The sequence below is a fragment of the Benincasa hispida genome, chromosome 10 (assembly GCF_027475165.1).
Source record: "Benincasa hispida cultivar pf3 chromosome 10, pf3_genome.v1.1, whole genome shotgun sequence".
NCBI lineage: Eukaryota > Viridiplantae > Streptophyta > Magnoliopsida > Cucurbitales > Cucurbitaceae > Benincasa > Benincasa hispida.
This window is the reverse complement of record NC_143487.1, coordinates 36,874,774-36,899,246: the sequence shown is the minus strand read 5'-3', so window position 1 is coordinate 36,899,246 and position 24,473 is coordinate 36,874,774. Positions and strand designations below refer to the sequence as shown.

At 38.6% G+C, this 24,473-nt stretch overlaps 3 pseudogenes; all 3 read left to right on the top strand.

Annotated features, from left to right (window-relative positions):
• The first annotated feature begins 1,517 nt into the window (after window positions 1-1,517).
• On the top strand, window positions 1,518-22,052 carry LOC150033321 (uncharacterized; annotated as a pseudogene).
• A 266-nt stretch (window positions 22,053-22,318) lies between these two features.
• Window positions 22,319-23,298, top strand: LOC150033320 (uncharacterized; annotated as a pseudogene).
• Window positions 23,299-23,570: 272 nt separating this feature from the next.
• Window positions 23,571-24,164, top strand: LOC150033319 (uncharacterized; annotated as a pseudogene).
• Window positions 24,165-24,473: the final 309 nt, after the last annotated feature.

Sequence of the window (24,473 nt, the reverse complement as noted above, 5' to 3'; positions counted from 1 at the left end):
CTATAATTTGCATTTAATAACATTGATCAAATTAAACCATTATATTTATTTAAGTAATGTCTTGCTCAGTGCAAAATTTATTTTCATCTATTAAAATAAACATCATCCATGAAAAACTTAGCTTCCTGCAAAGTTAGAAATTGATAGATTCATAATATCATATCATTGTGAAGATATGTAGAACTCCATTGTCTCCAACATTAAGTAATGTCTGGAAATAACAAAATTAATGAGTGATAGCTGTATATTTCTCTGTTTTTATTTCCTAGTATTAGCTTTTTGTAAGAAGCAAAAATACTTTGGCTCCACTTATAAATATTTAGGCCCGTTTGATAACTTTTTGGTTTTTGAATTAATGATAGCTTTTAAAAACTAAACTAGTAAACATTTATTCTACCTCTAAATTATTTTGCTTTGCTAATTTCTTTTTACCAATGTTTTAAAAATTCAAAACTATGTTTTGAAAACTAAACAACGTAGCTCTTAAAATTTGACAAATAATTCAACCTTAATTAAGAAAGATGCAAACAATGGTAAGAAATTGAGAACAAATAGACTTAATTTTTATAAACAAAAAATAAAATAAAATAAAATAAAATAAAATAAACTGGTTACCAAATGTGGTTCATAAAGTTAGGTATTCATTGAATTTTAGGGTTTTTTTTTTATGGAAAGAAAGATAAAATGCTAAAGTCCCCTTTTGGTAACTATTTCAATTTCAATAAATATTTATAAGTACAAAAGAAAAAAAAAAGTGTTTATAAACACTTAAAAAGAGTAAATCCAAATGGGTCTCAAGTTTTAGCTATAAACTTATGAGTTGAAACAAAAAATACTAAATTTATCTTACTTTTATGATAGTATAAAACTCGTCCTTTTGTAAAGTCATTTATTTATTCATTTATTTATCTCTAGCTCTGTTTCACTGTCTCTACCAAGTTTGAGCTACCATCAATTGAATTATATGTCTTGTTGGTGTACTTGACTTGACCATATTGAAATACTAATTGATTGATGTATAAGTGACGCAAAATATAATTTTTTTTTAATATTGTTATGGGCTATAATCAAAATAAAGGAGATTTCTTAATATATGTTTGATGGTTATTACTTTGTTGATGTGTACCTTCTTATGCTAGTATTCTCGATTTCACTATAGGTTGAGTTGGTAAGCTACAAAAATGCATAACTTTTAATTTAATAACACATATCTTTATTTGGCTTTTTCATCATGATTGTGTATACTCATCCAACAATTATATTTGGCATTCTTGTAGCAATAATTTGAAGAATAATATTTGAAAAAGACTAGGTTCATTTGAACAGGTAAGAGAATGTCAAAATAATATGGAATTAATTATAGATTAATATAGTTGGTTATATTAATTGGGAACTTGGGTTTTTTTAATAGAGTGACCAATGAATATCTGAGAGGAGCATGAAACTTTATCAAACAAGTAGAGAACATGTTGAGTCGGATAGACAAAATTTTGTGTCCATGCAAGGCATGTAGAAACATGAATCATCAAACCTTTGATGTTGTTTATGAACATTTGGTTATCAAAAGTACGGATCCAACTTATAGGATTTGGTACCATCATGGTGAAGAAGTACCTATAGAGTGTATATTTGATGGTAAACCCTTTCGTGTTACTTATTTCATGAGCAACAAAAAAGTTAATGAACCATTTGTAAATAGTGATGACAATCAAAACGTCGTAAACGCAAACACTTCTTTGTATCCTCATTGTACTAAATATACAAAAATTTCAACTGTGGTATCCTTATATAAGATAAAGACTACTAATGATTGGACAAATAAATGTTTCACAAGCGTATTAGAGATATTGCACGATATGCTACCCCCTGACAATGTTATCCTAAAATCCACTTATGAAGTAAAGAAGTTCTTAAAAGTATTTGATTTAGGACATTAAAAGATCCATGTTTGTGTAAATGATTGTTGCTTAGTTAGGAAAGAGAATAAAGATTTAGAGAGTTGTTCAATTTGTGGGTCGATGGAAGGTGGATAAGCGTACCAAGCGAATGAAACGGGGTGTTCCAACAAAAGTGTCGAGGTATTTTCCATTGATTCCAAGATTGAAACGAATGTTCCAAATGCATGATATAGCTGAATTACCAACGTGGCATATGTGAAGGATCTCATACCGAGAGTTCCATGAGCGGGCTTAGATCGCTCTGATTTCACAGTGACCGTAACATAAACGATATACATTCTATATTAAACTCATCAACAACATGGTCAGAATACGATAAAACATAGCGAAAATGGGTCCATACCAGAGGAAGACTATCTTCGTATGTGTGAACCCAAAGCAGCGGAAAACTCCCACCAATCTACCAGCACTCGGCGAGTCTCTCGACTGTTACTGCACAATTCGAACGTACACGAACAAGGTCATGGGGACAACATCACCACAAGGGAAACCCGGGTATCCTCGACATCAAAAACCCAAAGAGTGGGCTCTGATGAGTTTGGTAGAGGATGGAGGAGACGATTTCGTGTAGACGATAATTGTGCGCGAGAAGAACTTTGCTATCGTATAGCGGAGATGCTTATCGTATAGTAGAGCTACATGATCGTTTAGGAAAAACTGGACGATTGTTTAGGAAAGTGGTATACGATCGTTTTGAGAACACGTGAACTAGACGATCGTTTAGACAAATAAGATTGTATCGTATAGGGTCTCGCGATCGCTCTTTCACGAATTCTTTTGGGCACGGGATCTTTAATGCACGATTGAATTAATTTTTTCAAAATGAAAACGATTTTCATACTTACCTTAACCTTCACGGCCCCATGTTCCCACGTTCAAACGTGAATTAATTGATTAATTATTAAATAATTAATCAACTAATTTAATTAATAAATATAATCATATTATATTTATATCCTATAGTTATATATCATATATCTACTATAGTATTTTTCCTCTACTTGATATAAATCATATTTATATCTAATTTCCTCCAAAATAATGTATCTCATACATTTAGCCAATTATATCATATATAATGAACCAGTCCAATTATATCACATATAATTAATCAGTCCAATTATATCATATATAATTGAACTTCCTCTTATCAATTTGAACATTTCAAATTAATCTAAACACTGGTTCTCGACTTTATCCAAGCTACCCAGGTGACCTAATGGACCTGTGGCTCAAAGCTCCAACAGTACGTGAATAGTTGACTAAACTCTTTAGCCACGTGATTCACCATCTGTTAACTGTCAGTGATTCCACTAAAGACCAACAGTTGAACTCTTCTTACCACAGATATATTTCTGTGTCCATTGGATATAACCAATCATGAGTACGATGACCCTTCACAGATGCTGGTAAGTACATCTGGGCCAATTTATCGTTTTGCCCCTATAGTTACATCTCACTCCTTAAGTACCATTGATTCCTCTAATGAAAAATACAATATAGTCCAACTATGTGTGAACACCTCTCGGGCCAAGAGAAGGTGTGTGATGCCACATCATTCAAGCCCCGGAATCAGCCCTTAAGAGAGCCATCTATCTATTTACCCTTGTCTCAGGGAAGGAGTGAATTCCATCTTATGTAGTTGAGTTCCCAACTCCCAAATCAGACGTATCCCTAAAATGGTAGGTTTGAATCGGTGACATGGCCCCTCGCAGCTATACAAATCAAAAGACCGCCCTCAATGGCAGGAATTCCCAACTCACTCAAGATTGAGGTCATGTTATCTATGAACATCCTAGTGAAATGAAATCTCTATCATGAACGGTGGTATATAATGAGACTTTAACACTTCGTGGTCAGATCTTATACAAACTCTTTGTATAGGATGCCCCCGCTCGCATGTCCCCAACACGAATGATCAGAATCAGACCATCTATGGAAAGTCACAACACTTGTGACCATTCCACAAAGTGGGCCGCGTCCGTAGCATTACCAGGATAAGGTTTCCCTTCTATATCTATATACTACAGACCATTTTGATTATTACTCAAGACATAATCCACTTGTATGTCACCACATATATCCTTGAGTCATATATAGATAACTAGGGATTTTATGTTTATTGGTTTGTGGTAAAACAAATAAAACACGTAAATGAGCGAAAAAACAAGATGTGAAGTAAATATCATATATTAACAATCACATGTGTTCATATATACTGTTTACAAACTACAAGACACGAGACTTTAGAGCATCAACCCCAACAATCTTCCACTTGTCCTAAAACGAAGTGGGGTGTACAAAAAACTGAGTACAAAACAATAAACTAGAGCACATAAAAGCCTAGTATAATAAAATCTCCCACTTGCCCTGTGGGCGATCCTGTAGGCCCATGCTCTGTAGGTGACCCTCAAACACTGTAGCCATGAGAGCCTTTGTAAACAAGTCAGCAACATTGTGCTCCGAAGTGATCTGCATGACTATCATGTCCCCTTGATGCACTATCTCGCAGATCAGATGATACTTCCGCTCTATGTGTTTACCACGCTGGTGATTCCTTGGCTCATTGGAGTTCTCCAGTGCCCCACTATTATCACAATAGAGGGTAATGGGTCTAGACATATCTGGAACAACTTCCAGGTCTGTCAAGAACTTCCTGAGTCAGATGGCCTCTTTAGCAGCTTCGCAAGCCGCTACATACTCCACCTCCATAGTGGAGTCGGCGATGCACCCTTGCTTAGTGCTTTGCCACACTACACCTCCTCCGTTAAGAGTAAAGACTGACCTTGATATGGACTTATGAGAGTTCTTATCAGTCTGAAAGTCAGAATCCATGTATCCTATAAGGATCAAATCCCTCGAACTATACACGAGCATGTAGTCCCTCGTTTTTCGAAGATAATTCAGGATGTTCTTCACTGCGGTCCAGTGACCCTGGCCTGGGTTAGACTGATTCCTACTGACTATGCCCACAGTGTAGTAGATGTCTGGACGAGTACTAAGTATCGCGTACATTAAACTACCAATGACAGACGATTATGGGACCCATCTCATTTCCTCAATCTCTTGAGGCATCTTAGGACACATTTCCTTAGACAAAGTGACTTCATGCCTGAACGACAGTAGGCCCCTCTTGGAGTCCTGCATCGAGTACTGGAGCAACATCTTGTCAATGTACGATGCCTCAGACAATGCCAGCACTTTTTTCTTACGATCCCGAAAAATCTGGATCCCTAGAACAAACTAAGTCTCTCCCAAATCTTTCATTTGGAATTGGGTCGTTAGCCAGTTCTTAACTGCAGTCAGTAGACCTGCATCATTCCCAATGAGTAGGATATCGTCTACATATAACACTAAGAAGACTAGCGTTGATGATCTTCTTGTAGACATAACGTTCATCAATGTTTTGGTCAAAGCCATACGACTTGATCGCGGCATCAAATCTTATGTTCCATGATCGAGATGCCTATTTCAGTCTATAAATTGACCGATTCAGTTTGCAAACCTTTTGCTCTTGACCTTGGGCTATGAGTCCCTCGGGCTACACCATATAAATGGTCTCCTCAAGATTGCCATTCAGAAAGGCCGTCTTGACGTCCATTTACCAGATCTCATAATTATAATAAGCTGCAATGGACAGGAGGATGCGGATCGACTTTAACATGGCAACAGGCGAGAAAGTCTCCTCATAGTCAACTCCCTCTACCTGGGTATAACCCTTTGCCACAAGTGAGCCTTGAAGGTATGTACCTTCCCATCAGCACCTCGTTTGCGCTTGTAGATCCATTTACAACCTATAGGGCGAACCCCATCAGACTTATCTACAAGATCCTATACTGAGTTGATGTACATCGACTCCATCTCGAGATCCATGGCCTTGACCCATTCATCCCGGTCAACATCCTTCATTGCCTTCTTATAACACAATGGATCCTCAACGCCGCCAACTGATACCATAGCAAGGATTTCCGTGCAACCCAGATAACGAATGGGTGGGTTTGTAACCCTCCTACTACATCAAGGTTCCCTCAACTCTTGAGGTGGAACCGACCTACTGGATGAACTCCCATCAACAACTCTTGTTGATGTAGTAGGATCTTCAATAACTCTTAATGAAGTTTCAGTAGTTTCATTGGAAAGCTCACGTAACACGACTTTTGTTCGTGGACTGTGCTCCCTTATATGATCCTCCTCCAGGAAAGTAGCATTTGTTGAAACAAATACCCTATTTTCTGTCGGATCATAAAAATAACCCCCTCGTGTACCTTTGGGGTAGCCTACAAAGAGGCACAACCTCGACCGTGGTTCCAAGTTCTTGGGATTAGCCTCAAGAACATGTGCAGGGCAACCCCAAATGCGGAAATGACGTAAACTAGCTTTACGCCCATTCCAAACTCCAAAGGTGTACTTGTAACACTCTTGGAGGGAACACGGTTGAGTATGTACACCACAGTCTCTACTACGAAACCCAAAAACGAGTCCAATAAGGAAGCGTAACTCTTTATCGAACGAACCATGTCTTACAAGATCCTATTTCTCCTCTCCGCTCTACCATTCTGCTGAGGTGTACTCGGTGTTGAGAGTTGGGAAACGATTCCATGTTCTATTAAATAGTCCTAGAATGCGGAGTCCGAAAACTCTCCACCTCGATCAGATCGAAGTGTTTTAATTCGTCTATCCAGTGCGTTTTCAACTTCAGCCTTGAACTCTTTGAACTTTTCAAAGGATTCAGACTTCTGTTGCAAAAGATAAACATACCCATACCTGGAGTAATCATCAGTAAAACTGATAAAATAATCATAGCCACTAATGCGTTATTTTATAAGATAAAATAATGGAATGAAATGTGGTGATAGACATGCGTTGAGCAACAAGTTTTCTTAGTGGAATCCAAGTTTTCCACTGAGTTTCCTGGTAAGTCCAGGGTCGAACTCAGGGACTAGGGAAAGTGATATGCGGTGATAATTTTTAAGAAGACTTTACGGTAACCAAATAAATCAAATAGTTGTTTGGGTTGTTGTTTGTGGTATAAAAATAAATGTATGCAGTAGATTTGAGAAAAGTTTGATTATGCGGTAGATACATTGAATATGCAGAAGAACGGGTTGAGAAGGTTTTTCACTAGCGTTTCCCGGGAATGCGTCAAACAATGCGATCATGCTACACTCATGCGACAATAGATCATTTTCCAATGCAAATGTGATGCTCCTAGTTCGAGGATGCATGTGTTGAATGCATTAATGCCCATAGAGCTTATTTCTAAGTCTCTACTCTTTTTCTATGCGATGATGCAAGATGCACACAAAGATAAGGTGACTGCACACAATCATATCCTGTCTCTAGAATGCATGCGATGCATTAATAGCAAACAGTGCTTATTCCTAAGCTCCTATCTCTTGATTATGTGTTCTAATCCTGACTTTCCCAAGCCTAGATTCTGTCCTTAGACTACCCTCCCTAGTATCTCTAAGGGACGAATGAAGCATACATAATACAAGATAATCGCATAGAATGAAGATCCCCAGTTATGCTAGCTAAGTGCTTCTCAACCCATTCAACAGACTTAGCTACCATGCGTAATAAACAGAGAGTGAACAGATATAAAAAAGTAAATTCCATTTCTATCGATATGTTTGAGTACAAAATGACAAGGGAAGATAAGGATAGAGAGTCTGGTAGAAATCCCTTGCTTCCCGTGGCCTTTACACTGTCAACTCTATTCTGCTCAAAAGATATTCCTGCTTCTGCAGAAGCTGGCCCTCTCTCCGATCTCGACGCTTCCAGCACTCTCCCAAGTTCATCGGAACGATCTCCCAGCACAATCTCGCTTATCTCGCTTTCCCCTTAAAATAAAAGAAAATCTAAGAACAAGGCTATTTTAACTATGGAGAAAATTATTTAAGTATCCGAACTATCTGAACTGTCCGAACTCCTTTTCTGAAGGTTGCCTTCGGTATTTATAGAGCTTCAGGGTGAAAGGTGGCTTCTCTCTTATGATTGCACAGATGGGATGACTTTAATTCTCTGACTGATGCGCCAAATATTTGTTACCGAAAAGCTGAGTGTACTTGTTATTGTTAGGGGCTTGTCAACTTAATTCAGATTCAACTGTTATCAGCTTTTTGTCCCATCGTGATCAATTATGCTTTTCACCAGATGTGCTCAACAAGTTGTGCCGGCTCTGTGCGGCAATCCTTCTTGAGCAGATGTTTGCAAGCACAAATCATTGCAAAGCCTTGTGATGATGTTATGCTCGTCCGTTGATTTCTTGTGATCGCACTTTCCGCATTCCGTCAACGCATATTCTGCATAAGAATACAAAAGTTAACTGTTTCTATGTGATGGATGCATACGACCGCAATGTTATGAACTTAATACTTTTTGGATGCAATCTAACATATTTTATCAACGCAAACCTTCATTGTTTAATAACTTAGCACTGTAATAACGTGCATTTCTACTCGTTATCATACCCCCAAATTTAAACAATGCTAAAGATTTCCTTTAGAAAGTCGACCGCAATCTCTTCTCCTAGATTTCTCAACAATACTTCATTCAAATCCTATACACCAAAATTTCCTTAATTCTTATTAAAGTCTCTTCTTAAAATATTTCTAAGACCTAGGGACTGCAAGTTTAACCTTCAAAAGGACTTTACTAGATTCCATGACATCACATAATTTATTTCAAAAGAACTTTTTCTAGGGTGTTAACTGATTGTTATCCTTGCATATTTTTTACATTGTTATTTTTTTTCTGACCTTGCATTGATCCAAGTGCCTCGCCTTCATTTTGGCTTGCCCCCACGTGTGTCATGTAGACATCCAACTATGAGCAAGGCACTCTTTCTCAGACTAAATTCATACCTTCTTGGAAGCGGAGTTACGGTCATTTATTTATGCGTTGATCCTGGCGACTTACTTTTGTTTTGGATTGCCCCTATGTGTGTCATGTGAACATCCAACTACGTGTAAGTGCCCTTCACAACTTAACTCTTATCAACATGGGTTTCCTCAATGCGTTGACAGTGGAGTTGTTATTCTCAAAATCCCCCCCCCCCCCCTGTTTTTTACTAGAGCTAAAAATAGCAAGGTCGAAAATAAATACCACACCCTGAAATTTAAAATTGGGCAATGTTCTAATTGCCAATAGATTGAAAGAAGTCATGCGATGTTCTTAGGAAGCTACGTAAAGAGTCAGTTTGAAAGAAAGCTAGCAGACCACTAACTTCTAGAAATATTTCATGAAGTGACTGTCCTAAATTAAGTTGACTCTAGTATATACGAAAAAATAGAAGCATTTATTTCATCATTGAAATCATAATTGGCAAAGAGACAGCATGCGGCGACTTACTAAATTTATCAATGTTAAATGATTGCGGTAATCAAAGAGGATGCGGTGATAAAACTTTCAAAATTAAAATGCGATGCGATAGTGCAGAATTTGGAATAAAGTGAAGGAAAAATACAACCCCCAAATTTGCACTGTCGCCCGCATTGTTTGTTGACGTATCCTACTTTGCGACGATCTACTTCCTTTGGAATGCGGTGACAGAATAAAGTAGTTGCATCTTCGTGCAGCGCCTCCGCAATTGTTTACCTTGATCATTTGCAAAGAAAACATCGAGAGGGTCAAATGATAAAAGAAGTTAACAAAGTTTTTCTCGCTTTTTTTTTTTTATAAAGAAGTAAAATGCATATAGATAAATGATAATTGAAGCGTTGTAGTGATGAGGGTTCATGAATCATAAGTAAGCAAAAGGATACTCCGGAAGACTTGCGCCCCAAATGATGTTGCATGCCAGCGTAGAGGCAACATCATTTTCCTTCATTCCAGGTTTCTCAGGTCTACAAAGGTCTTTTTTCGCTGAAAATCACCCCCGCACTATGCCTTGACTCGTTGCCCATTAATCTTAAATGTACGGGTCCCGTCCTCAGTAATCAGCTCAACCGCACCATGCTGGAATATTTCTTTAATGATAAAGGGTCCAGACCAGTGTGACTTTAACTTGCCAGGAAAGAGTCGTAGCCGTGAATTGAATAATAAGACCTTTTGTCCAACATGGAGATTTTTACCGCATAGCCTGCTGTCATGCCACCATTTTTCTTGTTCTTTCTATATTTTGGAATTTTCATAAGCTTACATTCTCCACTCATCAAGCTCGACTAGTTGTAGCTTTCTTGTTTCCCCTACTGCTTTTAAATCAAAGTTAAGCTTCTTCACCGCCCACAATACTTTATGTTCCAACTCCAACGGCAAATGACACGCTTTACCAAATACCAATGCATGCAGAGACATGCTTATGGGTGTCTTATAGGCAGTCCGGTATGGCCACAATGCATCGTCTAGCTTTGTTGCCTAATCCTTTCGCGAAGGCTTTACCACCTTCTTCAGTCTCAATTTGATCTCTCGGTTGGACACTTCGGCCTGACCATTCGTCTGTGGATGGTATGTGGTGGCCACTTTGTGGAGGATATTATATTTCAACAGTAGATTCTTGACAGAGTAATTGACAAAGTGGAGCCTTCGTCACTTATTATGGCACGTGGAGTGCCAAAACGCGTGAAAATATTTTTCTTTAAGAATTTGGAGACTACTGTCGCATCACTTGTGGTGCATGCTATTTCTTCTACCCACTTGGACACATAGTCGACGACTAGCATAATATACTTGTGACCATTCGAAGGTGGGAATGGTCCCATGAAATCAATGCCCCAGACGTCGAACAACTCCAGTTTTACAATGATGTTCATGGGCATCGCATGTTTCCATGAAATATTACCTGTGCGTTGGCACCGGTCACACTTCATTACATAGTCTTTGGCATCCTTAAATAAAGTTGGCCAATAGAACCCACTTTGTAAGACTTTTGCTGCGGTGCGCTGCCCTCCGAAGTGTCTACCATATGGTGAATCATGACATTGCGATAATATGCGTTGATGAGCAACCTCCGATACACATAGTCGCATAATCTGGTCTGACCCCCTCTTATATAGATTCGGCTCATCCCAATAATAATATTTGCATTCATGTTTGAGATTCTTCTTTTGGTGATAAGCATACTCTTCTGGAAATTTCTCGCAAACCAGATAGTTGACTATGTCTGCGTACCATGGCAATTCTTCGATCTGGAATAGCTGCTCATCTGGAAACACTGTGCTCACCTCTAACTCATTGCGGTCAACCTCAGGATTTTCCAATCTGGATAAATGATCCGCAACTTGGTTCTTCATCCCCTTGCAGTCAATTATTTCCAAATGGAATTCTTGGAGAAGGATAACCCATCTAATTAGCCTCGGCTTCGCGTCCTTCTTTGTCATTTGATATTTAATGCTGAGTGGTCAGTATGGATGAGTACTTTTGTTCCTAGCAGATATGCTCTAAACTTTTCTAACGCAAATATTACCGGAAGCAGCTCTTTTTCTGTGGTGGTGTAGTTAGTCTGAGCAGGGTTTAAAGTCTTACTTGCATATGTGATGGGATGTAGTATTGTTTTTCTCTTCTATGCTAGTATTGCTCCCATCGCATACCCGCTCGCATCGTACATTATTTCAAAAGGAAGTGTCCAATATGGCACGATCAAAACGAATGCAGTCGCCAATGCAATCTTTAAGATCATGAATGAGTTGCAGCAATTACCATCAAAGTCAAATTTCCTATTAGCTTCCAACAACGCACTCAGCGGTCATGCTATTTTAGAGAAATCCTTGACAAAACGTCTGTAAATTCCGGCATGCCCCAAGAAATCCTTACAGCCTTTACACTTATTGTGGGTGGGAGCTTTTCAATTGCATCTATTTTTTCTTTGTCCACCCGAGATACCTTGTGCCCCAGCATAATGCCCTCTTTCACCATAAAATGGCATTTTTCCCAGTTAAGTACAAGATTCGTCTCCTCACATCTTTTCAATATCTTTTCCAGGTTGGCAAGACAGACTTCGTATGTGTGCCTATAGACAGAGAAGTCTTCCATGAATATTTCAACAGAGTCCTCAAGATATTCTGAAAAGATAGCCATCATGCACCTTTGGAACGTGCTCGGCGCATTGCAGAGGCCAAATGGCATGCGACGAAAAGCAAAAGTTCCGTACGGGCAGGTGAATGTGATCTTTTCTTAATCTTCGGGAGCTATCATAATCTGATTATAGCCGACATACCCATCCAGAAAGTAGTAAAAGTTATTTCCGGCTAGACGATCTAGCATTTGGTCAATGAACGGTAAAGGAAAATGATCTTTCTTCGTTGCCGCATTCAGCTTGCGGTAGTCCATGCAAATATGCCATCCGGTGACGGTTCTTTGCGGTATCAGCTCATTATTTGCATTGGGGACTACCATCATCCCACCTTTTTTCAACACGCACTGCATAAGGCTGACCCACATGCTGTCTACTATTGGATAAATGATGCCCGCATCTAACCACTTGATTATTTCCTTCGTAACGACCTCTTTCATCACAGGGTTAAGTTTGCACTGATGTTCGATCGATCCCTTGTGGTTTTCTTCGAGACGAATTCGGTGTATACAGTATGCGGGGCTAGTTCCTTGGATTTCTGCGAGTGTCCAGCCAATCGTTCGCACATATTTTCTCAGAATGCTTATCAACGCATTCTCCTGGTCTTCATTAAGTTTCGAGGAAATAATGTCATTCTGCCCCAAAAATGCATACTTTAGGTGATTTGGCAGGGTCTTCAACTCTATTATTGGTGGTTCTTTCAAGTATGGTTGCATTGTTTTTCTTTCTTCATTTTATTTTGGCTCTTCTTCTTGGGTTGCAATCATCTCATCTTCCTTGTTTGTTTTTCCTATGATCGCATTACATGCAACAATGGATGCGCTTGCATCCCCATTTTCATTTTCATTGTCAAGCTCTTCTTCTTCATTCAAATTCTGGTTGTCGTCAGATTCATTCAGGTCTTCGTTGTCATAAAATCTCATGGCATGAATGATGTTGAACTTGAGCTTTTGTCCATTCACGCTCAAGGTGATCTCTCCGTTGTGCAAATCAATCTGGGCACGACCTGTTGATAAAAATGGTCGCCCCAGTATGATGGGCACATCTTTGTCAGCTTCGTAATCTAAGACGATGAAGTCGGCTGGTAATATAAATTTGTCGATGATAATCAGCACGTCCTTCACCTTCCCCTCTGGATGCACCAAAGATCTATCTGCTAGTTGGAGAGTCACGGTCGTGGGCGCAAATTGCCCCACATTCAACTGTTTAAAGATGATAGAGGCATCAAGTTGATGCTGGCTCTAGGTCATACAATACTTGCCCAATGTACAATCCTCCAATGGAGCAAAGTATAGTAAAACTCCCAGGATCGCTCATCTTTGGTGGGATTATTGATTTCAAGCTCTGCGTCAAAGCCACCGTGGCAAACTTACTAGTGCCTCTTTTCTTGGTTACCATATCCTTCAGAAACTTCTCATATGTGGGCATCTCCTCAATCGCTTCACTGAATGGAATATTAATATGCAATTGTTTTAACATAGTCATGAAGTGTTGGTATTGTACCTCGTCATTCTTCTTTTTTCTGAGTCTCTGCGGGAAAGGTGGCAATTGTACTCTCACGGTCCCCTTTTCTTTTGGCTCTGAGGTGGACGCAACTTTTGGTTCTATTTCTTCTTTTTCTCCTTCTTCTTCTTGAGTCACCGAAATCTCAGGTTCAACGCAATAAGAGCAGTCCAACTAGGCTCCCTCTTCTCCCCTACTATAGTTTTTCCACTCTGTAATGTCACGACTTGACATTGCTCTTTACCTGATCTCTCTATGTTGCGTGAGAGTTCTGTTGAACTCGGCAGGGCCCCTTGCGGTTTTTTCTTTAGCTCCCTGGCAATCTGGCCCATCTATAATTCCAAGTTGCGGATGGACGTCGCCTGGTTTTGAAGCACAGTTTTTTTCTTCTCGATATATTGCTTCAACAGACTTTCCAAGGAGGAAGATTGCGGCGGTTGCGAACTACTGGCTTGACTACCGTTATTTTGCGGAAGAATCCGGGTGGCCCTTCTTTTTGTGCCACAGATTAGAAATTTTGTTGTTGATTCTTCCATGCAAATGTGGGGTGTTTCTCCACTGGGGGTTGTAGGGGTTAGAGAATGGATTATTTTTGAAAAAATAAATAGACTGTGGATTATGTGGGCATTCTTCAATTGCGTGTCCTTCACCGCAAGTCGTACACCTTGCGGCGGTCTGATTAATTGCTTTACTTGCCCACTATGCGGCGTTGGGTTGTTGATTGTGATTCATTGAATTAGGTTCATCATTGCGGTCATCTGACCCTGAAGTGATGCGATAGCACCATTGTTTGCGTCATTATCCTTTATTCTCAGTCTCTGATCACTCTCTCTCCAGTCCACGTGATTTTTAGAGATGCAATCCAGGATGTTTTTAGAATCATCATCCTTTATTCTCAGTTTTTGGTCTGCGAAGTGGGATTTAAACCATGATAAAAGATTTCCATTTGCAAGCAGTCTGGTAATCCGTTGTGTGGACAGTCCCTGACTAGCCTCTTAAACCTTGCCCAGGCATCGCTGAGCGATTCATCCATGTCTTGTTCAAAATTGGTTATTAGTTTCCTTCTTATAGCCTTCTTAGTAGGTGGGAAATATTTCTTCATAAACTTCTCTACGACCTGTTCCTAAGAAGTGATCTCTCCCAGCTCGAGAGAATATGCCCATTTTCGTGCCTGATCACACAGAGAAAATGTAAACAAAGTTAGTCGAACTTCTTCGGTAGAGATGTTCGGGAACACAAAAGTGTTACAGATTTCTATGAAGCTCCGGAGGTGAGCATGCGGGTCCTCGCCACGCCTTCCATCAAATTGTCCTGCAGTCTGGATCATCTGCAGCATTACCAGTTTCATTTCGAATCGAGATCCATCAAGGGCAGGCCTTATGATTCCTGGAGAGAAATCGTAGAGGTTTGGCGATGCATAGTCCCAAATGGGCCTATTCCGATCGTTTGCCAGTAGGATTGGATTCGCCATGACGTTGTTTTCGTTTGGTGCTCCGTTTCCAGGCTGCTCCGCCATGTTGTCTTTATCTGGCTGTTGTTGTTGGCGGTTGTTTCTTAGTCTTCGTCAAAATGTCCTCTAAATCTCTGAGTCGTAATTTGCTAGAGATTGAGAGCTGCAAAGAAATCAGAAAAACTACCGTTAGTACACTGATTTTCGGAAGTCCCCAGCAACGGCACCAAAAACTTGATGCATTATTTTATGAGATGAAATAATGGAATGAAATGCGGTGATGGAAATGCGTTGAGCAACAAGTTTTCCGGCTGAATCCAAGTATAAATTCTACTGAGTTTCCTGGTAAGTCCAGGGTCGAACTTAGGAACTAGGAAAAATGGTATACGGTGATAATTTTTAAGAAAACGGTAAGGGTTGAGAAGGTCTTTCACTAGCGTTTCCTCGGAATGTGTCAAACTATGCAATCATGCTACACTCATGCGACAACAGATCATTTTCCAATGCAAATGCGGTGCTCCTAGTTCTAGGACGCATGTGTTGAATGCAACAATGTCCATCCCTAAGTCTCTACTCTTTTCCTATGCGATGATGCAAAATGCACACAAAGATAAGGTGACTGCACACAATCATATCCTATCTCTAGGATGCATACGATGCGTTAATAGAAAACAACGCTTATTCCTAAGCTCCTATCTCTTGATTATGCGTTCTAATCCCGACTCTCCCAAGCCTAGATTCTAACCTGACTTTCCCAAGCCTAGATTCTATCCTTAGACACTCTCGAGTATCTCTAATGGACAATTGAAGCATACATAATACAAGAAAATCACATAGAATGAAGATCCCCAGTTATGCTAGCTAAGTGCTTCTCAACCCATTCAACAGACTTAGTTACTCATGCGTAATAAACAAAGAGTGAGCAGATATAAAGAAGTAAATTCTATTTCTATCGATAAGTTTGAGTACGAAATGACGATTGAAGATAAGGATAGAGAGCCTGGTAGCAATCCCTTGCTTCCCGAGGCATTTACACTATCAACTCTATTTTGTTCAAAAGATATTCCTGCTTCCGCAGGAGCTGGCCCTCTCTCCGATCTTGATGCTTCCGACACTCTCCCAAGTTCACCGGAACGATCTCCCAGTACAATCTCGCTTCTCTCGCTTCCGCCTTAAAATAAAAGAAAATCTAAGAACAAGGCTATTCTAACTATGGAGAAACTTATCTAAGTATCCGAACTATCCGAACTGTCCGAACTCTTTTTCTGAAGGTTGCCTTCGTATTTATAGAGCTTCGGGGTGAAAAGCGGCTTCTCTCTTAAGATTGCACAGATGGGATGGCTTTAATTCTCTGACTGATGTGTCGAATATTTGTCACCAAAAAGCTGAGTGTACTTGTTATCGTTAGCAGCTTGTCAACTTAATTCGGATTCGACCATTATCAGCTTTCTGTCACATCGTGATTAATTATGCTTTTCACCAGATGCGTCCACCAATTTGCGCCTACTCTATGCGACAATCCTTCTTGAGTTGATGTTTGCAAGCACAAATCACCGCAAAGCCTTGTGGTGACGCTACGCTCGTCTGTTGATTTCTTGTGATCACGCTTTCTGTCTTGCGTCAACGCATATTCTGCATAAAAATACAAAAGCTAACTGTTTCTATGCGATAGATGCATGTGATCGCAATGTTATGAACTTAATGCTTTTTGGACGAAATCTAACATATTTTATCAATGCAAACCTTCATTGTTTAATTACTTAACACTGTAATAACGTGCATTTATGCTCGTTCTCAGCCACCCCGAGTTCGTACATTCGTAAGACCACAAAGGTCAGAATGTACTAACTCAAGAGGCTCTTTGGCTCTAAAACCTTTTCCAATAAAAGATCATTTAGTCATCTTACCCTCAAGGCAAGATTCGCACACAGGTAAAGAAGTTTCTTCTAACTCATTTAGAAGTCCATTCTTCACCAATCTCTCAATCCTATTGAGATTGATGTGCCCTAAACGTAGATGCCAAAGTTGGGCATTTTCTTTTGGAGAAATTCGTTGACGTTTTGATTGAGTTACGATAGTTCTGAACATTTCAGTATTATGAAGGGAATTAATGGCTAACGGCCTTAGCACATATAAATTTGATTTCAGATTTGCTGTGCAAATAAAAACAACATCTTTATAAATAAACGCTTTACTCAAATTGAAAGAAATAGTGTATTTACATTGTAATAAGCACTTTACAGAAATAAGGTTCCTTTTTAGTTCAGGACCAATATATACATCATTTAAATTTAGAAACCTATTCTGAAAAGTCAACTGGATCCCTCCCATTGCCAGAGCTGAGATGACGTGCCCGGTGCCTACTTGCATCGTCATGTCACCAGCCTCTAGCTATCGCCATGATCTAATCCCCTGAAAAAAAGAACAAACATGATTAGTGGCACCTGAATCAATTATCCAGGCCGAATCATTATTCTCCACTAAAAAAGTTTCGAGCACAAGTAAATCATATTCACCTTTATCTGCCTTAGCCTTAGCCTTGGCTGCTTTCTTCTTCTTCAGATACCGAGGACAGTTCCTCTTCCAATGTCCATCTTGATTGAAATGGAAACACTTTCCCTTAGCAACTGGTGGACGCCTCCTCGGGGCGACAGGCGGTGGGTTAGTAGGTGTCTTCCCTTTTCCCTTACCACCCATCTTCTTCTTCCCCTTTGCAGAGTTAGAAGTAGAAGGTGCAGACTTTGTTCCTGAGGTCGAACCTCTATGGAACGTCCTTGAGGATGAAGCAAAATTTGCCTCACCTTTCTGCCTCTCCTTACTTTTTAATAAAGATTGGTATGTCTGCAACTTGTTGAGGAGAGTTGTAAGGTTATATTTCACTTTGTTAAGAATCACATTGCTAACAAAGTGTAAGAAGCTCTCCGGCAAAGAATGCAGGATTATGCTAACCTGGTTGCCCTCATCAATTGTAGACCCATTCAACTCTGCCACATTGAAGTGGACCATCATGTTTAGCACATGTTCACGAACATAGGTGCCTTCTTGCATTTTGGAGTTGAAAATGTATTGAAGAGCCTCATGCATAAGATGTTCAGATGGTTGTCCAAACATCCCCCACAAGGACTCCATGATCTCACGGGCTGAGACCATAGGCTCATGCTTCTTAGCCAAGACGTCAGAAAGACTTGCCAAGATATAAGCTCGGGCCTTCTCATTCGCCCTTATCCATCACTTATATGCCTCTCGAACATTTCGAGCGGCATTTGGAGCTGGAATAGGAGGAAAAGCCTTTGTGAGAGCGAACATGAGATCCTCGATGATTATGATCGTCATGATCATATGTTTCCATGTTGAAATATTGTCGCCAGTTAATTTTTCGGCGCTTAACAAAGATAAGGTGGCTGTAGCCATTTGAAAAAGTTGCTGAAAATACGAATAAATCTTGATTAGTTTTTGCTAAACCACTTTTAAACCAATTAGTTTTGCAAAACTGTTTCAAGTACCCTAAGTTATAGACTTCTATTTTGCAATGATGCCCTAGTGAGTCAGGACAAATGCCATCGGTGGGGTGATCAGTTGTCCCTTCACTGGGATGAGACATTCTGAACCATTAGGCAAAACCAACTCTTGGAACTAAACCTAAAAGCCACCATTTTTTCGGTCCAGAATCGTTAACATTTAACTATTCCGTTTAAGTGTAACCCCTCGTTTTCAGTGCAGAGTCCCGCCCTAATGTGCTTACCATAGAGAAAAGACAGATTAGGACAAGAGACTAAGTTACCTTATACTCTTACAGAAGATCAAATAAGAAATGCGCAAAACTGCTATCCTTTAGGGGGACACTCCCAAGGTACCTCGAGGCGATGCGCAGTAACTTTATTTAACCTAACGAGGGAGACCAAGGGATATGCTGTCGCATTTTCCGCTCCCACTTACTATGAACATTCTCTCCATCCACCTTGATATTGACCTACCCAAACACCATCCGTTGGGGGGACACACCAAAGATGTCGCGAGGCCGAGGATAGATCTCACGGTGTAGACTTAAGGAGAAAAGTGAAAGGTTTAAGTGAAGCATCTTATGTCTCAAGTACCTCCCACTAAATGTTCTACCTAGGGATTCATTAACCTAGACAATCCGACTACTAATTTTAGTCTAAATTTTCTTTTTAATGTCTGCTCATAAAGAATGTTTGTTTATGAAATATAAACAAGTTCAAGTAGTCACATTTAAACACTTTAATGGACTATCCTTGCATGCATGTATCAAATCTATCTAATTCACCTTTCCAGGTAAGCTCCCAGGTAGGGGTGTTACGTTTCCATCAACTTAAATACCCCAACCTAGAAAGAACCCACCTTAGACAAAAGTTCTCTTATAGATAGATTTGCTACACTTTAACCTTTTATTATCCAATTTAATCCTATTAAACTGATTAAAAGATTAAAGCCTTAGGGTTGCTCATCATATTAGAACTGGAATCTTAGGTCTATATGATCCAAGTTTTAAACATTTTAAAACATGAATTAAACTTAAGTGAGCATGCATGTCTTTCTTATTTCTTTTAGTTCTAATTTCTCTTTAACTCTTAAAAAGAAACAACTAAAAAACATTGCGCATAACGAGGCATTTATAACAATTATAAAGTAACATATGTGTCATGCTTCATGTAATGTCCGGTCATTACTATATAACTTTTATATAACGCGTAATAACCAAGAAAACATGCTATCATTCACCCTTATACTATAACAATTATAATATAAAGATGATGCATGCCAATGCTTTTTAGGCATGTATAAATATAACTCTTATATTAATGATGCATGAGCATGCTCTTACATAATAAAATCATGCTTCTCTAAATAATAACAATTACAATAAATAGATGATGCATGATAAATGCATGACCTAAGGTGGGATTTACTATATGTGCATACCATATGATATATAAAACATACATCGCATGTATTAAACAAATAGATTAATGGACCGGGATGAGCCTTTAAACCAAAAAGAACCGGAATGAAAAACCCTATCTATTACATTTGTCATCGAGCAAACCGGTTCACAGGCGAACTAGGTCCTGAACTGCAAGGAGATCTCCATCATGTAGCAATCTTTAGCAGGTACACGATCGTTCAGCGTGCACTAGATGATAGGAAGTTTAGCAAACGATCGCATAGACGACGACGAGGCTGTGAAGCCTGATCGTCTATGCGATCCTGTAGCGCGACGATAGGTAAACGATTTACCTTGAGTTACTAAGCGATCGTTTAGTCAGTTACTAAGTGATGAAGCTTGCTGACCTAAACGATTGTCTAGCTTGCGCACATTAAATGATACTCAGCCATCGTGTGCCCGATCGTCTTCCCTATACGACCAACTCTTGATCGCATACCCCATCGTTCAATCGATGCGTTCAAACACGATCGCATAGTCCTTCATCTTCATGATGCGATGGACAGAAATCACATAGAACCTTTTCTGCATAAAACCCTAGATCATCTCCTTCCTCGAAGAGCCGCAACCTTTGCTCAGAACTTCAACGAACGACTCAAGACTTAAAACCCTTTGAATACAAACTCGATTACGATTATATATGCCAAAAAACGTAGGGCCCTTTACATACAACCGCAAATGTAAAAGGAATTTAAACAGGCCGAGGCAATTCATCTCGAAAATATCCATTAATCCGGCACATCCATAATAGTATTAACACTTAAAAATAGTGTAGAAATGCACTCACCATGAATGTAAACATTATTTCGTTGCAACAAATGAAATCGGAGTATCAAAAACCTGGCTCTTATACCAATTGAAGGATCTCATACCGAGAGTTCCATGAGCGAGCTTAGATCACTCCGATTTCACAGTGACCAGAACATAAACAATATACATTCTATACTAACAGTTATGCATATTCAACTCATCAACAACATGCTTAAAATACGATAAAACATAGAGAAAAGGGGTTTTACTAGAGGAAGACTATCTTTGTATGTGTAAAACCAATAACAACAGAAAACTCCCACCAATCTACCAGTACCCGGCGAGTCTCTCGACTGTTACCACACGATCCGAACGTACATGAACAAGGTCGTAGGGACAACACCACCACAAGGGAAAATCGGGTATCCTCGACGTCAAAAACCCAAAAAGTGGGCTCTGGTGAGTTTGGTAAAGGATGGAAGAGACAATTTCGTGTAGATGATAAGCGCGCGCGAGAAGAACTTTGCTATCGTATAGCAGAGACGCTTATCGTATAGTAGAGCTATACGATCATTTAGGAAAAACTGGACAATCATTTAGGATAGTGGTATACGATCGTTTTGAGAATGTGTGAACTAGACGATCGTTTAGACGAATGAGATTCTATCATATAGGCTCTCGTCATCGTTCTTTCACGAATTCTTTTGGGCGCACGATTTATAATGCACGACTGAATTAATTCTCTCAAAATGAAAACGATTTTCATACTTTTTACAAACTACAGGACACGAGACTTTAGGATATCAACCCCAACAATATGAACAATAAAAGTAGTGATAGGAAGATGCGTCATCCAATCGATTGCATTTCATGGGACTCAATTGATGCAAAGTGGCTAGACTTTTCAAATGATCCACGAAACTTAAGATTTGGTCTTGCAACTGATGGTTTCAACCCATTTTGTAATCTTAGTAGTAAGTATAGTTGTTGGGCATTTATGCTTGTGACAAATAACCTACCTCCTTGGTTATGTATGTCGAAAGAAAATATAATGCTAACATTACTGATTCCTAGTCCTAAATAGCCTGGCAAGGATATAGACATTTATTTGCAACCATTAATTAATGACCTGAAATTGTTATGGAATGGAGTGGAAGTTTATGACGTAGTTACTAAATCAAACTTTAATGAGAGTTGTGCTTATGTGGAAGATCAATGACATTCCTGTTGATGGAAATCTTACTGGTTCCACAACAAAGGGCAAGATGACATGTCCAATTTATGGGGAGCACACACATTTCCAATGGTTGTACCATAGTAAGAAATTAGTGTATATAGGTCATAGACGATTTTTTGCCTTCATCTCATGCGTATAGAAGAAAGAAGTCATGGTTTGATGGCAAAGTTGAACAATGACAAGCTTCTAGGATTGCAAATGGAAATGCAATTGATGTCCAACCCAAAGATTTCCAAAATTTATTTGGAATATTTAAGAAGAAAAAACAAAAGAGACAAAAAGAGTTGAATGGAATGTGCAAAAAACGATCAATCTTATTTGAAGGTACATACATCTTTTTCACTAATGTCCTTTAGTTGGCTAGGCTTTTATGTACATTATGTTATGTAATGGCAAGTTTTTTACTCTAATGTAGGAACTTGTATTACACCACAACTTGGATGTCATGCATGTTGAGAAAAATGTATGCGAGAGAATAATAGGCACACTGTTGGATATTAATGGAAAATCAAAAGATGGATACAATGATCGAAAAGATCTACAAGACTTGAATATACGACACGAATTACACCTTGAAGAACGTGGGAGTTGAGTATACCTTCCTCCAATCCTACACACTTTGTCCAAATAAGAGAAACAGTTATTTTGCAAGAGATTACATGAGTTGAAATTACCTAATGGTTATAGTTCAAACAGTTCAAACTGTGTTTTAGTGGAGGAATTCAAGGTAATGGGATTAAAATCTCATGACTATCACGTGTTAATGCAACAACTTCTATCGATTGTTATTAGAGGAATGCTTCCGAAGGGTCCAAGACATTCAATAACATGAATGTGTGCATTCTTTAATAAAATTTGTCAACGTGTAATTGATCGAGAAAGTATGTTGAAAACTAAAAAGGAGATAATTGATACATTGTGCCTTCTTTAGAGGTATTTTCCTCCTTCCTTCTTCGACATCATGACTCATTTGGTCATTCATTTGGGGTGTGAAGTTTGTTTATGTGGACCAGTTTAATTTCGTTCTATGTATCCATTTGAAAGATATCTTAGCGTATCATATCATATATTATAGTTAGCAATTAGTTAAATATCATATCCCAAGTATCTTATAATTGTTCTAAGATTATCCTTAAGTACATAAAGACTTTAAAAGGGTATGTTAGGAATCAATCACGTCCAAAAGGGAGTATTGCAGAGCGTTATTTACCTGAGGAACACATTCTTTTTTATAAGAATTGTTTGAAAGATTCAATTAGACTTGATGCCAAACAACATCGGAATGAAGAATTTAACAATGGTGTCATACTCAAAGGTCGTCCTATATCTACAGGAGATGAAATTCCATTATCTGATGACGTGCTCAACATAACGCATCAATATGGCTTGTTTAACATAGCTGTAGTGGAACCATTTATAGAGTGAGTGGTGTATCAATTAGAGACTATTCATTTTCTTTTGAATAAGGTATTAGAATTTTAATTAGTGATTTATCAAATATTTTAGAATGCATAGGAAAGAATTGATGCATCGAATAAAAGACTTGCAAATGATGATAATCTCCTATTGAAAACTCACTCAGAACAATTCCCACTGTGGTTGAAAGAGAAGGTAATGTTTTGCTCACTTATGGTAATGATCACAATCATGAATTCATCTAACACTAGAGTATTTTTAAATGGAACAAATTTCATTAGATGCTAGTAACGAAAAAAAACTCAGAGATATTGAAATGGCTTACAAATGGACCTCGCAAAACTACAATGTCATATTCAGGATACATTATAAACGGTCAATGATTCCATATAAAAAATGTAGAAAGGTCCACTCAAAAGATTGTTATTACAATTGATGCAAGTACAATATGTAGATCAAGTACTGAAGATGGATCTCAAAAAATTGATGTGGTTACATATTATGGAGTCTTAACCGAAATAATTTTGTTAGATTACTATGTCTATCGACTTCCATTGTTTATGTGTGATTAGGCTAAAATCCACAATGGTGTTAAAGTTGATGATGGATTTACACTTGTTCATTTGCATCAAAACCAAAGTCAATTTGAATGTGAGCCATACATTCTTACATCACAAGCTAAACAAGTTTTTTTTATTTAAGAGGAAATGAATTCTCCTTGGTATATTTTATTGAAAGCATCCCCTAGAGGATTTCATGAATTAGATAAATATGATGAGAATATTGACACAAACTTTATGGGTGAAGGATTCTTCATAGCACTTGACCATATTCATGAAGAGTTTGAACGTCTTAACAATGCACGATGCGATTGAGAAGGCATATTATTATGATAACTTAGAACTTACGATCATTTTGTGAATTTGCACTAATATAACTTGTGGACATTTTGTGAATTGACCTTAACATAGAGTTAGTGGACATTTTGTAAATTTATACTTATAGTGCATACGCCTAAGGATATTTAGTATAATATTGGTTGGTCTTTTTGTGAATATAGTGATTGATTATTATTTTGTAAATATGGACAATATATTGCCGAGTTATATGCATTGTGAACCATTTCAATTTGTAATGCTCTACAAATATTTTACATGTATATTCAATATATAAATATAAATGTT